This window comes from Dermacentor variabilis, chromosome 10 (genome assembly GCF_050947875.1).
Source record: "Dermacentor variabilis isolate Ectoservices chromosome 10, ASM5094787v1, whole genome shotgun sequence".
NCBI classification, from domain to species: domain Eukaryota; kingdom Metazoa; phylum Arthropoda; class Arachnida; order Ixodida; family Ixodidae; genus Dermacentor; species Dermacentor variabilis.
In genome coordinates this window covers 141,234-147,261 of record NC_134577.1, presented here as the reverse complement: position 1 = coordinate 147,261, position 6,028 = coordinate 141,234, and the positions used below count along the sequence as shown (strand labels likewise).

General features: G+C 45.2%; 1 long non-coding RNA gene across 1 annotated transcript; it reads left to right on the top strand.

Annotated features, from left to right (window-relative positions):
• The first annotated feature begins 128 nt into the window (after nt 1-128).
• Nucleotides 129-4,107, top strand: LOC142559712 (uncharacterized). Its single transcript, XR_012823210.1, has 2 exons — nt 129-682; nt 875-4,107. It is a non-coding gene; the product is annotated as an uncharacterized LOC142559712 (long non-coding RNA).
• The last annotated feature ends 1,921 nt before the right edge of the window (nt 4,108-6,028 follow it).

The following is a 6,028-nucleotide window of genomic DNA, read 5'->3' as shown; positions in this document are numbered from 1 at the left end:
TACGTGCACGTGTTTGCGCTCGCATTTCCAAGCCAATGCCTTCGTACCAAACCACAACCATTAATGTATGAATCTCTATGACCACAACCATATCACGACCATAGAGTTTCCTACGTAGGAAACTCTATGATCACGACCACGTACATCCAACGCCTCCTATCAATTAGTACATCCCGCATCATGTAACCTTTACTTTTAGAATGGCGATGACGATGACGTAGGCTTTGCGCACGCCCTTGTCCTTTGAAGCGGGCGGTAGGATCCGGCTAGAGTCAAAGCCACCTAGAAAAAAATGTAAGGCCACCGCATCACCTCCTCTCCCCTGTCAATACGTCACGAGAGTCGGATGGTAGCGGTGGATGGGGGAGCGCTGCGTTTCTAGAACGCGGCGCGCGTTCTGAAAACAAATTTTATCCGTGGCTGCAACGCGTGGAGCATTTGCTTGGTGGCTTTGGTGGGGCATGCTGCACCGTAAACGCGATTGCTTTTCTTCGATTGTGCGTGGTTCGTCGTACACGGAAGCGCAACGATGCCTGGCTGTTGTTGCGCACCAAACTGCAAGTCCAATTATGACGGAGGACAAAGTGTCCGAGTGCACAAGTTCCCATCTGACCGAGCCACTCGGGAAGCATGGACGAGAGCAGTTCCTCGGAAGGACTTCTCGCCAACGAAGTACACAGTGGTAAGTATTTCTTCTCTCTATTGTTATTCTGGGTTTCCAGACGAATAGGTTTCGTCAGCATAGTGCGCAATGCATTCGTGCACGCGTGCACAATAGATGGGTCTCTGCACCTGTCGACGCGCTTGTAAATTCAACATTTTCGTCGAGCTTCATACCTGTAACGGCTTGTTTCTTTTTTTTTTTTTATTTCAGCTCTGTGAAAAGCATTTCTTGCCATCGGATTACTTGAAGACGACATCTTACACGGACGTCAAGACAGGAAAAGTGGTCGAAGTTGCCATGAAAAACATCCGTCTGAAGAAAACTGCAGTTCCGAGCTTGTTTCCCAATTGCCCTGCCTATTTATCGCGTCCGCAAGTGTGCGTTCGAGAAGCGCCGGCTGCCAAAAGAGCGCGCTTGGAAGGCACATATTTGCAAAAAAGCAATAATGCTTTCTCAGCAAACCCAAGCAGAAGAGGACGCCAAAAATCTGGTTGGTAGCTTTGCGGACTTGCTGAAGGCCTTGCCAAGCTTTCAGTCTTCGGACTTCTGGACAGTTTTGAATAAGGGCTCCAAGGTTTTTTTTTTTTTTTTTTTTTTTTTTGACTTGTCACTTCAATCTGCTCCTGCAGTCCGTACTTCGGTGATCGTGTCCACAGACCTGCGCGTCGAAGTATTTTTCGGTGAAACGGGTGTGAGGAAGTGTGATGATGTTTTAGTTCCTGAAAAGCTGTGCGACTTGAGAGATTTGAAAAGTGTGTTACACATGATCGAACAGACACGTAAGGATATCAGCACTGAGTGTTCTGAAAAGGCCCGTCATCTACTGACATTGGTTTCGACATTGCTAGAGGAAGTAAGTGGAAAACATTTTGCACGCGAGTTGCAAGAATGGCATTTGGAAGTGCTTAAATTCTTGAAGCGTAAAGTTGATCTTGTTTTGAATGATGCTGGCCAATATACCCCCGATTTATTGGTTTTTGCTAGCCTTTTGTTCACAATTTCACCTCATGCATATAGATTCCTGAGAAGTTCGATGAAGCTTAAGGTGCCGCATCCTGATACGACCAGAAGACTGTGTTCATCGTACGATGTACGCCCTGAAACGGAGCAGCAAGAATGTAGCTTTCTTTCCTATGCAAAGCGTGTTGTAAGCACATATAAAGAGCATGAAAACACTGTAACGTTAATGATTGATGAGATTCACCTTCAATCATTTTTTGATTACAAGGCTGGGTTGGTTACTGGTGCTGCGGTAAATTCATCGACTGCAGCAAAAACTGCCCACGTATTTATGATACAGAGCCTGCTTTCTTCAAACAAGGATGTTTTACACATCCTTCCTGTGGCTCAAATCGATGCTAAGGCGCTGCACGACTTCCTTCGGATGATTGTTCTTGATCTAGAGGCATCTGGTTTTAGAATAATCGCAGTGATCTCGGACAATAACTCCATAAACAGAAAAGCCATGTCCTACTTCGCTAAGCCGGCAAGTGTCAGCATTGTTTACCAGCATCCTGCTGACCCATCACGACCCCTGTTTTTTGTGGTGGACCCAGTTCACATACTAAAGCGTATAAGAAATAACTGGCTGAATCAAAGAAACATTGGCAAATGCATGTACTTTCCTGAACCAAATAGTGATGAGGCTGAACCAAAGATACAGCATCTTTCAAGGTATTGTTCCAGCTGCACGAAGCTGAAAAGCATGAGCTCTTGAAGCTAGCACCAACGCTCACTTTGAAGGCACTGAACCCCTCAAACATGGAACGGCAGAACGTTAAACTGGCCTTAAAGATTTTTAACTCATCTACTGTTGCTGCTCTCAGTGTTGCAACGTTCCAGCATGCAAAGGAAACCTCTCAATATGTCGACACCATTTTGACTTGGTGGAACATTGTTAACGTCAAGACGCCAAGAAAAGGACAGCGGTTGCGAGATCAATTGCAAGGTCCAATAGTTTCATCGTCATGTCCTCAACTAGAATTCTTAAGAGAGAATAGTTCAATGGCTTGATCACTGGAGAAGCCTCGAACATGACAATGGCCGCTTGACACGTGAAACGCACATAGCTTTCAGCCACACTCCCCATGCCTTGCACGAACTTGCCATATACTGTCTCAAAGAGCTTCATTTCGAGTATGTTTTTTTGGGCTAATTTCAAACTGATAGCTTAGAGGATCGCTTTGGAAAGTACCGGCAATTGTCTGGCGCCTATTACCACGTGTCTATAAGGCAGATATATGAATCTGAAAACAAATTGCGTTTGCAGAAGGTTCTGGACCTGCCAGATTTGGACATTCTACTACCACCAAGCGCGAACACGTTGGAGACAAGTGTACATTCAGGAAACGGCCAGTTTCAAGTCACTGTGACCGACTCCGACATTGAGAAAAAAACGTCAAGGCTACCGGCACTAACCTATGTTGCCGGCTATTGTGCCCATGCAGCTCTAAAAAAGCTGACATGCGCATCTTGCAGTGAAAGCCTTGTGATGCAAGACGTCGATCTAGATGACCCTGAGAATGCATTAATCACGAAGATGACAAGGGGTGGCCTGAAGTTTGCACGAGCAGTTGTAGTTAATGCTGTACTCTTTACTGAAATTATATTGGACAAGCTCAGGACACCAGAATATGCCGTACGATTTTTCAGCCTTCCTAGGCAGAAAGATACTCTTGTCGGCCTTGTGTTCGCTACCCTTCATGACTTTGAGGATGTCGATGTGTGTGAATTCGGTCATCCTGCACAGGAGGTAATGGGGCATGTTGTAAGTGCTGCAGCGAATACACTGCTGAACAACTTGTGCCACACAGAAAACGACAAATTACGCAACACCAAGAACGACCGAAAATTGCAGACCTTGAAGGCCTGAGATGTTTCTCATTATTTATTTTTTATTCATGAAGCTCTGTTTTGTTGAACATCTACGTATGTTTGTGTTGACAGAACCCTTGTAAAAAGAAACCTGTGGCGTAGCTAGGACTTATTTGCCTACATTATCAAAATTTAAACCCTGCATTTTGGCCAATTCAAATGTTATTTGAGTGTATTGTGCTACCTGTTTATGATTCGAACTCTCCATGCTACCGCAATCCATTAATTGCATGTTTTCCTTTAGGACTGAGAGTAGGCCTCTCGTTTTTTACTTACTTTTCACCATTATCTCAGTATTTTATGAAGACCAATAAGGCGGGTGGAAATAAAATAACCACAAGAAATGGTACAACAAAGACGGAAGCTTATTCTATTTGAGAATTAGTTGTGCGTGACCCTATAATGATAAAATTTCCACAATAAAATTAACCTCGATATTCGTGTGTCTAGCGAGGACTGTTTTACGCAATGCAAGAGTGAGAATGATAACTGTATATGGAAGATTTAAAATGTTTGTTTCTGAATGCAGTTCTTATCATTTGTGAATAAAGTATATTCTGTGTCTTCAATATGCAGTTTTCCTCTTTCTTTCGTTCCGTCTAAAGTTGAGTGACTAAGCAGCATACAGTTTGCTTGTCTTAGTCCCGACCAAACATCACAAGCACAATAAGGCAGGTCGTGTTGCGATACACGCAAAAAACAAAAATGTTGCCAATCAAGTAATCTAAGGAAGGTATGAAAGAATGCTGCTTTCTATGGTGGTGTTGACTGCGGTGAACCAACGGCTCCCCCTTATTTTTTGCGTCAGCTATACGTGTCTTGCTTTGGAAACGAAGCATCTGAATTTATAGGTTGCTGTCACTTTAAGGACAGCACTAATTTTCTCATACCATAGTATCCGCGACGCGCAAAGCGCAACGAACCTAGGCGCGGAGACGCCGACGGCGTCGACTGTCCGGCCCATCCGACTAGCGTGACGTCACAACGGCGTGCGGAGGCCTTGCATTTTTTTCTAGGTGGCTTTGCTAGAGTACACTCTTCATTCTATGGTACGCCCTAGATCCGGCTAGATCCGACCAACTAGAAAAGATATGGAAAAGGTCACATAAAAAAAAAAACACGCAGCGACACGCGCGTGCGCGTTCTTTATTCTATGCGCTCGCTCGCGCAGTCTGTAAATTAGTGTGGTATGTGTTGCATAGAATATGCAGTGTGCAAATTCTCTGGCATAACAAGTTTGTTTGTCCTGCCACCAGTCCTTCAGACGTCGCTTCGTTTCTGGTTGTCAAGTAGTTCAAATGCACTCAAGTTTCAACCGTCCGTACTGCTCATTGCGTTTGTCAGGCCAATGAGGCATTGGTCAGGCCATATAGCATGCATAGTTTCGTATTGTTGCCAGACCGCTGCTATGGTGCCATCGTCTCATCTCGAAGCAGTGCATGTAGCAGTCGAACAGTGCTTTCTAGCCTCTTTAGGCCTACTGTGCTACGCAGTGCATATGAAACTTGCGGATACGATCACCATGGACCAAAACGTTCCCATGGACACAAGATGCTTCTTTGATCTGTGATGGACCGGCGCCCTCCATCTTCTCGGTGCTCGCCCAGAATCTAACGAGGGGCTTCTGTTGCCAAGGTGAGCGTCGGTTTCCTGCGGGGGTAGAGGCTCCTTGCTGGGGCACGCGAAACCATAGATGTTCCGGCCACCGTACCTGTACGTCAACGCACTCCCGACTGACGTACGGAACGTAAGGGCGGGGTGCGTGTCGTGTTTACGTTCGCTGCGATGTACTACTTCTTGCTTTCACAGCTACGACGTCGGTAACTGCTCCGTTTTCGTTATGCCATCAGTGCGGTTATGTCATATGCTGATGTGCTTTTTCTCGGCACCATAACGAGGTCCTGTTCCAATGCGCAAAATGTTTTCGTCGCCCTATATTCTAACTGCGTGGAAACGAACGTCACAACTGTGCTGATGCACTGGCAGCATTAGTGCTGCTATACCGTAAAAAGAATCGCGCTTGCATTGCACGTGATTGTTTGTCTTGCGTGCCCATGTGCGGTTCAAAGAGGTCAGCATACAACAAATCTTCGCAAGCTAAAAAATAAACCCCTTGATGTAGGGCGTTTTCATCTAATCTCGACGAAAGTGTCTTGGCATACTTCCAAGGCCTGAGGGCATTACAGGAAGGAGTGGTAAATAACAAATGTTTTGCACCGTAAAAGAAAAAAAAAGTGCAGTTACATAGCAAATAAAGAAGACATATCAGCAAAAGGCTTCATCAATGGCAGTCCTGAAGATGTCGGTGATGGCGGCGATGGAAGTTGGCAAGTAGTTACATTCTTTGCTAGTCTTCGGGATGAAAGATTCGCTGTAGGTATTAGTCCAACAAGGTGGCACACCAACTTGGTAGTTCTGGTCTGAACACCATGACGTGTAGATGGGAATGGAAAAAGGAATGTCGTTTAGAATCTGGTTACAATCATACAT